We start from the raw sequence: 12,837 nt of genomic DNA, 5'->3' as shown, positions 1-12,837 counted from the left end.
TTTGTGTTTTTTGAAAATGACAGAGCTGCTAAATCTAGAAACACCTGAGCTACTCAAAGTCATGTGACCATACAGGCGACCACACGTTCCGCTGCTTAAACACAGAGTGACTGAGCTTCTCTAGAGGAGCATAGATAATGAGCAAACAGTAGGCAATCAGGGAATCAGTGTCATTTCCTTAAACCTAATGCTGCTGCAGACTTAAATTTGAGTTGTCATTAATTTTAGCGGCACCACTTCCTCGCTTTACTAAGAAACTGTATTTGTAGATTGGCCATGTCTGACCAGTATCCTATCTGTTTCTTAAGGTCAGGACTGGTGCTGATAGCGATCCTGTATCAGATCAGCGCATCACTAACTGGAAACAAGATTATCCCCTACAAGAACTGAACAGAATCATATTATTGTGTTCGTATGCAACATGCAACAGGGTCAAAGTGATGATAAGAATTTTCAATGAACGGTTTTCTGCCTCGGATTATATTTTCGAAGTAATCCTTCCTAAACCTAGGTCGTGGCTCACATGTATATTGTGTTGCAAACCCCAAGGAACACTTATTTCCTGCAATCATCTGACATGTGATTCACATCATCTCTGTTTGTTTAGGCAAGGCCCTGCATAGCAGTGGGGAGTGATGGGCCATGAGCTGCACAGCACCACTCTAATGAGCAGAGCTGGACACAGACAAAGAGAGTCTGGACTCTTTTCAGCATCTCTGCCCATTTTCTGGCTCTGGTCCAATAGCCAGAAATTAATTCCTGTTCCTTTTTCTCACTGTGGTTTCAAGTGTCATAATCTGGAGAGAGCACTGATTTACTTTAGTGAAATTGATTTTACCACAGAAAATATATATCACAATCTATAAAGGGCGTAAACACATGAGAAATCAGAGGATAGAAATTTGTATGTATACACTAATCAGAGAGTAACAATGCTTGAAGTTTAAAAATAATTTGCATTGATTTTCAAGGCATATGAGGATTACATTCAAACATTTTTCACGTTTGATGAACACTAACATCATCACTGTATCATTTCAGAACAGTTATATGGACATCACACTCATGACCAGACTGAACAAATGCAAATGCTTAATGAAGTAATAAATCCATCGACTATTTTGTTGATCTTTACAGGTGGACGTAGCACAGCATCATCTCTCTTTAAAATGTGTTTCTTTGAGATTCAAGTGTGACCTAACTTTTTGAAACTTGGAAAAAGTGACGGTTGCTAAACAACAGTCTAAAATTCACCAAGACTAAAATAGGCAGCCTGTAAAGAAAATTACATAGAGACAACAGCCAAAGCTGTCGTTTTCCCCAAGGTTTTCTAAAGCCTGAATTGTTCACAGTAATGTTTGTCTTCAACAACAAAACAAGTCTCTTCTCTTTTTCCTAGGTGGGTTTTTTTTTTTCCCCCGCCAGACCCCATAGTGAGCAGCAGGCACCTTTTATTGATCAACACAAAGTCCCAAATAAATGAGCGCAGAATGAGAGCTATGCTCCAGGGAGTTCGGGGGAGCTGGAGCTCCATAGGTTCCCATCAATTTTAATCACTCCACTAATGAAGAGGCTCCTCTCTGTTGGGTGTCCATAACTCACGGTGTCGGAGCTACAGTACCTCCACTACCTCAATCAAATCATTTCTACACAGCCCGCTTCTCTTTACAACTCTAATGACCTTTTCAGAATAAACAATGCCAGCCTTAACTGAGCTGAAAAATTATTAAATAAGAATAAAGAAGTTAAGTGCTTTACAAAAAAAAAGAATGCACACGGGAAAGAGTGAGCTAATCAAGCTCACTTCAACGTGTGTGTCAAGACACAAAGCAGTTTTAATGCAATGACAATGAGTAAATCACGATATTACAGCATATAACATTTAGTATGGTGTCAGGTAAGGTGATCAAGTAAAAATATAGTTTCATTGTGGCTAACAAGTACTAATTAAACTGATTATTACTCCTTGCAAAACATTTATTAGTTGCAACAGAAGCCATTACTCGACTCAAGGAAAACTACACGTTTTAAATTAAATGTACTCAAAGCACTCTAACAAGCTACGGACTAAACTGAATAAGAGTTTCCACATGCTTTTCCTTTGTAGCTTGCCAAGCTACAACCAAGTGTTTCAAATATGATATACTGTTTCTATCATCTACTGTACATACACTTGCAAATTCCTTTTGTTTCCATTGTGTCAATAAATAAAGCTTCAAGCCCATAAATATAACTTGAGAAATCTGGGCCTTTCTGGGGAGAAGCTCCTCGTGCCATGATGGTGTGTAATCTCTTCCTCTCATCCGTTTTTACCCTCCAAGTTTTTCAGAAGTTATTGAAACTCCAGAACTCTGTGAACTAGTGTTTCATGTACGCACACGTAGACACACACACACAAATACCCACACTCATATTTTACTTCTCGTGACGTCCAGAATCTTTCTCCAGCATCTGCTCCGCTCACTGTAGGTAAAGGAAAAAATCCATCACCTTCCCCCTGGGTTTGCATAAGCCTCTCAAAGAGGTGAGTCACTGCCATTGGGCTATTTGTTGCCACGTTCTGGGATTTGCCCTGTCTTTTCAAATTTGATATCTGAACTCTCTGTTGTGGGCATGTTGGCTCAGGTTTGAATCCACGGTGATGAGAAGCATTAGGTATTTGCATTATAAGCTGCTTCCTGAAAATGTAATATTTTTTCTGTATTGTATGATTATGCAGAATAAGTGCGTTGAGACTTTTTACTACAAATATGTAAACTGGGTGACTTTTTCTGTGAGTACATACCACTTCATTCAATTCTATTGTAGCACTGCAATAATGCAAACACTATGATGTAGAGACATTAAACAAAACAACAAAAAGCATACAGTTTAACTGAAGTACTCTCTGGGTGATCTCTCAAATGGAACACATTAAATTCACTGTGATTAAGAGCTTGCTCTGCGAGCCTATGGTGACCATTGATGTTTGATCTTTCATTTGAGATGTAGCACATGGGGCACTCTTTGTGTGTAGTTGTTGTAGCCTGTGGGCACACTGCGCTGTCTGCACAGACTGGGGCATTAGGCCAAGTGGACAGAGACATTGCTCTCGTCTCTGTAGCTGGCCTGACCTGCTCATACATCCACACTAAGAGCGGATGTGACCAGCTTCAGTGTTGCTCTTTAGACACTGGGAATATTCCTAACACACTGCTGCATTAGAGAAACACTTGATACAGTATTGCTGTAGATTCAAGTACATTAAATAGATGATTAATGCTTTTCTACCTTTTTTTTTGCAATGCCTCCTATAGCTGCAGTGAAACATTAGACAAACAAGGATGAAATATGTATCTCTTGTAACTAAAACTAAAATTAACTCAAATTAAAGGGCATTATCATTTCTAGAAGCTGATGAATGAGTTTGTGTGGCAGGCATGTGTATGCTAAGATGTGTTGGTGATTATCGATCAAACTAAGCAACCTGATGGAGCTGACTGAAAGTCACCTTGATATAATTCTGGCTATCAATCACTGGGAGTGCACTCTTAGTCATGGTTGGCAGTGCCATTAGCACCACCATGGCATTGTTTGGTGAAGACGACAGGGCTGTTCCACTGTGATTAACACAATGAAGAATCATATCCTCCTGCCCCGCTGCAGCGTCCATTGTTTCCCATTTAGCTCGCTAATCTCCTCTGGAAGCTTCATCACTGCATTGTAACTATCCCAAAATTTCTCAAATGTCATAGAAATATAGTGCACTTGCCTCTGTGTTTGTATTTTAAGCCTTGAATTGTCAAGCAGCTGTATCACAATGAGGAAATCTACCATGGATAATTTGCTGAGAATAAGGTGCAGTGCTGCCAGGAGATTGCTTAAGGTTTCTTTTTTTTTTTTTTCAAACAGACCTCTTAAGCCTTTCTATTTGCTTTTGTAAACAACACTGAACGTTCAAAAGGCATTTACATTACCTGAAATTAGCCTAGACCAGAACTGCATCCAAGATCTATGTCCATGTGCTTCATCTATGCAATTACAGTATCACTCCTGAGAACCTGAGAGGCAATGAAGCTTTAGTAAAACACTATTTACACTGCAACAGTCCTCTGGACATGAGACCACACAATGTAAACTGCACTCATGAGTACTGCATTTATTATACACCACCATCCAGTTATTAGTCGTCTCAGTGCCAATGCTCACAACAGAAGCAACTCGCTCAACACCTGGTCGGGGATCAAGGAGCAGAACACATTTGCCCTCTGCTCTCCCATGGTCCGCATTCAGAGGCGAACTATGGGGTTCCTAAAGGTTCTGTGTGGTTGAGAGACATATGGCTTAGCCTGGTGTTATGTAACCTTCAACCCTCACCATCTGCCCGGAGGCCCAGGTGTGCAGAGACTGTCAGCCTCCAACTGAATCCAACACCGCTGGAGCGCTGTCATTCATGGCTTTTTAATCTCACCGCCATCCCTTCTCTTGTTCCAATTACCAGACATACACATGTACAAATAAGGTGCATTCAGAACTGCGGAAGCTCATCCCAATTTGGCTTAACAGAGGAAGCAAGGAGGAAAGAAGCTTCAGCTGTGGATGTGGAAGGGAAGATGTAGTGGGATAGTCATGCCCAGCGTTTGTTGACAGGAGGGCCCAGTGCACAGAGCAGGCTGGGAGTTATTGGAAAATAAATCATAAATCATCTCACCTCAGTGACAAAGAAAGGCCCTCGCAGAGCGCATCTCCTGTGTGGCCAGTCTGACTTCATCTGATCGTCTGCTCCTGTAATGCTCATGCTAATACAGCTCTAACGAGTATGCACACTACATACCGAGGGTGGATCATTAAGGAGAAGGACTGAGACATGGATGAGGAAGGAAAACTTGAGTCCCACTAGCAGAAATAACTTTGACCTCTCTATGAGCACCACTAAGAGTTCATTTCACAAACCCACTCTATTCCCATGAGGCATCTAGGCTTGTTTCTACCCTGAGGTGATTTAGCCAGCAACTCATCCCTTCAGAAAAATCTATAGTGGGACTTGAAACATGGTGGGTGGCTTTATATCCAAAGCACTGACAGGCTTGTAGTGAGAGTGCAAATGCTGCAAAACCAACAAATGTATTTGCCTTTACAAATACAGTGCATCCAGTCAGGTGATCAAGCCTTTAGTAAATATTGAGTGGAGGGGTGTCCCAGCGGCGTGGTCTGCAGGTTTATGTGTAGAGAGAGGAGTACAAAGATGAGCCCCCATGAGGATTCAGGGAGAGATGGCTTGTGTTTGATCACCCATCAGGTGTCAGCGATGTTTCGGCTGTTAAAAACACAGGAGAGGCTGCCGCTCTTGTTTGTGCCAAGCACATCTCTTCAAAGAGCCTCGGAAGCTCTGTAGCTCCTCATTTAAATGGGAAAGTTTCTTTCAGCTGATAGCAAGCGCTGGTGAATCTCCTGTTGACACAGGACATTTCTTCCTGTGAAAACACATCACTGTTGTTTTTCTGCCTCGTGGTGAGAAGGTGATTAATGACCAATTTTGAGATTCTATCAAAGCAACTGCGCTGCTCTGCAAATCCACCCTAATTACTACACATTGTTACAAGCGTAGGAGAAAGAGAATATCACATGAATGCTGAGACTGGAGAAAAGAATGACTTTTTGTACTTTAAATATATATTTAAAACACTTTAAACAATGCTGAATCATTTCTACCCGGATAATAACTTAATTCTTTTCTTTATTTTCTATTTTGTAAACCACGAACTCTGTTAAAAAAAAAAAAACAAGGTGAGCTTGCTCTCAGCACACATACTTGATCAATTTTAATTGCCACAGCTCTCACCTCTCCAATACAAACAGAAAGTTGAAAGTAAAAGAAAGAAAAAAAGCATGAAATGTATTCCCATATACTATGATATGGTAAATGTTAGCGCCTGCTGCATCGCACTCCATATCACTTCGCTCCATATGAAAAATAGTTTGCTATTTTGGAACCCCCTGGCAGCCATAGTGGATCACCACAGACCCAGAGCTCATTTATCTTTTGTCAGAGATGAAGCCAAACTAACGCCATCTCCTGAAGCTGCTAAAGAATGAGGAGGGACGTAGGGAGGGTAAAAATAAACCTGGAGCCCAGGTAGCTACACAAAGAAGTCATTCTACAAGTAATGGGTGGCTTCTGAAAGTGGAACTCTATATGGAGCTGCCTCTCTACTTGGAAATGATTCTATTTAGTTATTCCGTTACTGCTGTTGGCTTTTATGAGAGGGGTTGCATAATGAGAAGGGGTGGGTGCAATAACAACGTTGGCTGTCCAAGATATTGGACCAATTAAATTAGGATTTTGTGAGGTCCCATTTAAAGCTGCTACAAATACATCAAGGTTAGGTTAGTGAAAATAAAGGATGTTTCTACATGTCATAATAAAGTGCTGCCAGACCAGTCTCTGAGCACCTACCCATGGTATTAATCATTTAAAAGAAAATACACATCGGGCACACAGCAACGCTTTCTAAATCGTACAATTTGTTTAGCTGTGTTTAGAAGTCTAGATTGTTTCAAATGTAATGCATGTGATTTATGTAAGCATTTGAATTTAAAATGTATAGAAACAGCTAGCCACTCCGTTTTCATATAGATACAAACACACAACTATTTAACAAATCAGTGACCCTTCATGGTCTTTAAAAAGGTCTAACTCTAAAAAGTATAGCAAATTGATTGATTACATGTTACAAACACTTTAGCTGTATTGGAACAACCATGCTAATAGAATAACAGCCCAATTAAAAGTTAATACTGCACAAATAATTTGTAGTATATTTCCAAAATAGGAGCTCCACATTCCAATTTCTTTATCTCTGTCCCTTTACTTCTTCCCTCTGTCCGACCAGGTAAAACATTATCCCTTTATAGCACTGGATATGAGTAACACACTTGCACAGTCAACACAGAGCCAACCCAATGCATAAAAACTGTGTTTACATGCACAGAGTAACCTGGCTGTTGGCCATACTCTGCTAAAAATCTTACTTGGCTTTAGCTGTTTACACAAACCTTTGATACCCTGCAAACGTATATATCCCTGTTGCCATGAATAAGCCAGTTAAAAGAATATTCCTTTACACCTGTGGTGCCCCAGATAGAACGGTCTGCCAGCAAAAGACATAGCCACCAGCTACAGCCTCCCTCTTTGACTCAGCTGTAGTATATTTTCTATTACGGGAAAAAGAAAAGATAATCTTTGTGGTACTACTAATAGTAAAAACTATTCGCTACAGAATTCAGTCATATATGCTATGTATTTGAGTCTTTACAGATCATAAAGTACCAAAGGTGAAGAAAGTAAATGTTTATGCTGATGCAATTTTATCTATTACTATTTTATCATATTCGAAAGATGAGCTTTATAGTAATTATATGTACAGTATATGTCTAATTAATACTGGTGTACTTAGGAAAATGAATTTAGTGCATGCATATTATTAATGCGCCATCAACATTTTTAGTAAGCACCTTTACAGGCACATACATGGCAATAGAAAAAACACTTTGTCAGGTCTCTATTAGAAATGACAGTTCAACATTAAATCAGTCCCTTCTAACAACATTATTACTGTGATTCTTCCCACTCTCAATTCAGCATATAAATGCAGTTCTAAGTCTTTCTTGTGATAGCTGTTATCCAGAGATAGCAAATGCACTTGGAGGAGAAATGCCAACAGAAATACTATATGTCACAGAATAAATCATCCCACATATTCACAGACCATATGATTAGCCATGCTATGCATCTTTTCAACTCCTACATGATTGAACAGATCTGTGGTGCAAAAAACTGGAGCTGTAGAGTAGCACATCTCTCTGACAAGGCAATGATAGACCAGTCTGAGTCTACTCAGAATGAGCCATCTGTGGGTCCTGGTGCCAAGCTGCTTGCGAACAATATGACAGTCCTCAGGTATATCTCTCAGCATGGTGCAGGCTGATAGTGTAGTGGGCTGGTGTGATACACTGCTTGGTTACTGTTACAGATGAATGACCCTGATGTGTCTGACTCTCCGTCTGTCTCCACTCCCATCTCTATCTGCGTATCTTGGAGAAGTTCCACTGTGGAGGTAGGCAGGCAAACGCGCCCAGAACCAACACACAGCCAGTGGGCTTGTCATTGAGAGAACACACCATGACTAAAAAAGGCCCAGCAGTGATTGCCTCTCCATGCCTGATGTAGTCTGATGATGGCTCATCCCTGGCCCGGAGATGAGAACCCGATGAACTGTCAGGAGCCAAACAGCTTCAAATGAGAAATCAACAGTCGAGAGCTGCATATAGGGAACATAATAGACGCACTGGGATGCTTGGACATTTCCTTGCAGGTGGTAATATGATGACTTCTCTGTCTCTCCCTTGAAGAGATAATATTCACCACCAACAATACTATATCTAGATATTGCCTCATATCCTCTCTTACTTAGACACAACAACTGGTCACATTTCCACTTGAGTGTCTTGTTAATTATAAAACTGCTGAAATAGACTGCATGCATTGTTTCATGTTGCCCAGCTTTTATCAAAGAAATGTATTATTCTTTCTCGCGGTAAAAGATTTCATCACATCTGCAGCGCTCGGGAGCTGTTTGACTTTGATCTCAACGTGTCGTTTTAATCAACTTCCAAAAAAGACGTCTTCATTGTTGCAGGCCCTGGCCAGACTGCACTGGGAGACATATGCTAAGTTTATCTTCAGCAAATAGATCAGCAGTGCTTTAATATTTTTGCTCTATAATGGTCTTCTTTCCCATTGCACTGGGCCCATTTGGCATTATTTGCTGCTGGGCATGACTTCTTAATAGAATCGGAATTCCAATTTGACTCTCCCGCTTACTAGCCTTAATTTGAAGACAGGCTGTCCATAGTCTTGGAAAGTGGAAGGCAGTAATTTGAGCACATCCCCCTAGCATTGCCACTGCTGAATAAACTATAATTCCTTTTTTTTCTTTTTATTCTTTGAAGGCTACAAATGAAATAACAGTATTTTTACTGTTCTCACATCATTCAGAAAGATTACACTGCATTGTCTTGTGATAAGCAACTGATCTCTGTATGAAGAGGCGTTCATCTGTTTGCTTGCTTCACCCCTGCAGAGTGGTCAAAGTATAGGGTCAGCAACAGAACAGTTGGGCTGGGGATCGTAGCGATTCATACATTTGCTCAAGGACACTTCAAAAGGATGGATGTATTCTGTCAGGGGTGCCTGAACTCAAAACGTGTGGATGAAGGACTATCAATACTCCAACATGTACCGTAACTTCAGAGCACTGCAATTCACTATTTGAATCCCTCAGCACAAAAAAACCCAGTATGTGTGCACACCTAAGCTATAATAGCAAGCACATCAATAATAAAATATTAGCTTTAAGGCAACAGACACAATAAGGCTGCTAATTGACTGTATAATTACTAGAACATGAAGTGAGGCAAAGTGGCTCATCTGCACACTAACAAGCACATGACCAGTGGCCTCTTGAGAAGCTCTTTCAGAAATCATTCCCTACACTTTACTCCTAAATGTGCACATGAAGCAAATGGAAAGATCTTCAGGATAAAATAACAGTTTTGTTGCTAAGATAAAACATTATTTGGATGACTTACAAAATCACGAATTGAACTCCGGTGTTGTGAGAGGGAACTGTCACGTCTCCAAGTGAGGCAGAACATCAAGCATCATTATTTATTTCCTCCTCAATAACTCATAATTTAAAGATAACTTATCCTCTGTATGCATGTATTTACACATAATTAACCAAGTCAACACAGTCTTGTATGACTACACAGTCAGGCAGGCAGTTCATTGTGTCTACCATGAATGGATAAAGAGGGAGACGAGAGATGGAGGGAGAGATGTCTGCCCAGTCTGCTGGCACTCGGACCCAGCTGGGTTATGGGGAGGCAGTGGCTGCCTAATGAGCCTCTCTTACCCCAGAGAGCTCACCCCACTCCACCCCCTAGAGTCCCTAATATAAGGATGAAGGACTGTGCACACTCCATCACTATCACATGTGTTGCTTTTCCAACACGCAGCAGGGGAGCTGATGAAAACTCAGTCTTCATCTGTAAAATGGTCACTTGTCTCACCAGTTAGAGACATGCTTATATTGTCTTGAAGCACAGGAGAAACAAAAGTACTTCCTACACATAGTAATATTCACACATAGAACCGAGCCATTTTAATCACGCACTCTTCAGTGTGTAAGTTCTCAATAGGACTGTGTTCATGAAACATACTCAAGGGATCTGTTACACAATAAAAGTACCATAATGTCATTTTTAATATGACCACCAACACTAATGTGGCAAAGGTGAATGCTGTTCTGTGTTTGAAAACATTGTGAACACATTTTCCTTGACAGTTTTAAAATTCATAGCCTGTCCACGAAGTCTGTCTAGCTCTCTTGTAAAAACCCTGCTTAATGGCCTTTGCTTTGTAAGGCCAAAGCCATAGTTCAAACTCTGCACAGGAATACTCCCCAGACAGTTGTAAATTCCAATAAAAGGTTCATGCCAAAGTGAGCGTGAGTGAGTTATTCTGTTAAGGAGGGTAGTGGGCAGAACTCCAGTGGGCCCTCTTTCCATTACTGCAGCTCCCCAGTGCCTAATGGTCAAGGCCTGTCTCCACTGGGTAAATGTTTATCCTACAATGAGAAAAGAAGAGGCTCACCACAAACACAAATACAGAGGCCAGAACGGGCAGGGAGATAATGAGCTACTATCAGCCTTCCTGCCTAAGCCACAGCCAATGCTCATTACAGCCTAGGTGATGGGCAGGGAGAGTTGAATGCACTCACTCAAGTGGTTTTCCACTCTTACACAGAGAAACCTGCCTTCATATTTAAAAAGAGTGCGAACGAATCAACAGTGAAAATATTTGAACAATCTATTCAAACACCTTGTGGATTGTACTGGAGGCAAGCGGCCAGAGAGCAGTTGTTGAGAATGGGCAATGAAGAGACTGAGGCAGTTCAGTGGGGTTTTTTTTGTCATAAGCTGCCAAAATGGCTTTGATTTACTGAGGGACCTATTGATAATTAATTGTATCATCTGTTTCCTCCTCCACTCAAGCCAAGAAAAGCGAACCCCAACTCTTCATCTGAGGCCTGGGCACAATTCATACCATCAGAGAGAGTGATTGGACTGAAGCTGGCTGTGCAGGCTGTCAGCAGATGGCAGCTAAAACTAAACACCTTTCACTCCCAGGCCCAACGAGAACACGTCCTCATGAGCCCAGAACTTTGCCAAGGTACGGAGGAAACAATTAATAGTCTACTTATGAATCCCCCTCCTAAATGCTGCTTGCCTAATTAAATAAGTTGGAAGCCCCACCACACACACACACACACACACACACACACACACACACACACATTAAACTGTAACAGCTGACTCTGCAAACAGTCTTCTTCAATTCATCATTCCTTAATTCAGCCTGTTAAGTACGACAGGTTTGTGCTATCATCCACAGTTGTGACTGTCTGTGGCTTTAATAGTTGCTGTCTGCATACTGTTCCACACAAACACAGATCTCCCACACATCTACCAAGTGGGTGCTGTCTACAGCAAGCTACAGTACATGGCCGTATATGGAACATACTTTTAGCTCAATAATTCATAATCTTGGAGGGATGCTGAATAATTGAAGTGAACTTGGAGGCCTTTAAGCTCAGCGGAGCTTTGCATGTGGCTGATGGATCTGTGGGATTCAATGCACATTACAGGGGGAGAGGGGAAATATAGTGCTAAGCTGTGTTTCTGTTTTCACTGCACATTCATTGATCAATTATTCAGCCGGGCCTTCTCACTGTGACCCACAGTTCTGAGAAAAGGCCTGAGTCTTCTCAGCCTTAGACAAGTCTGTGACAGCCTTTGCTCTTATTGTGCTGCGTTTGCCCCAGCCAACATGCTCTTATACAGAGTATCTGAAAAAAACACATTTAAACTTCTCTCTGGACCGTTCTTGTCTTGTTCAGCTGTTGTGCCCATGACTTTAAATATTACAGTAACTGCCTTTCATCTTCTTAAATGAGTCAAAGTGGCGGGGCTGCTTATGAAATGAGAAGCCTCGCCACTTCAGGCAACCCTGTCTCTTTTCCTTGTTCTCCTTTAGTCTGGGGAAAGAGGTGAAAAAAGGAGGGGGTTTGCCTTTAGAGAGCTGGGGGGTCCGGTCCCCCAACTGAGAGTGGCTTTATCACACAGGCCTTCTCGTGAGTGCTGGATCTTTTAATCAAAGACATTATTTCACAGCAAACCAGCCTCGCAGCCAACATGACTGGGAGTGTCTAATTAACACAAAAGAAAAACACTGTGCTTGTGCAAAGTCCCTGAAAAACTGTGACCTCCATCACTGCATCTGAGATCCTTCCATTTCCCAAGAACACTGTTTTTCCAGGGCTGATGAATTACAATATAAACTGTGCTTGTTCAGCATGTTGGGCATAACTCAGAGGTTCGCAAGAATACAACAAATATTGCAGTGATTGGGTAGTTTATTGCAAATCAGTCATACCCTCATTTAAAAACAAAAATGCACTTTTTATGTGCAGTGTTGGACTTGAGAGATGTTGGATTACATTTCTTCACTTCTCAGGTCTAGTTGAGAAGTACAGCCAGAGCTGTTGGACAAAAGCAGAGATTGTTTGTTATGCAGAATCAGTCCTGTGGGATTAAGTCTGCATTGTTCAAAGCTCAAATAAAGTAAGTGTACCTATTGAGGCCAAAAGACATCCACACTGATTCAGAATAGCCTGATATACAACCGTTTAGAGGTCAAGCTGAGCTTTGTCTGCTATGATTTATGATCCACTT

The sequence above is a fragment of the Anabas testudineus genome, chromosome 6 (genome assembly GCF_900324465.2).
Source record: "Anabas testudineus chromosome 6, fAnaTes1.2, whole genome shotgun sequence".
In the NCBI taxonomy this organism is placed as follows: Eukaryota; Metazoa; Chordata; class Actinopteri; order Anabantiformes; family Anabantidae; genus Anabas; species Anabas testudineus.
This window is presented reverse-complemented; position numbering follows the sequence as displayed.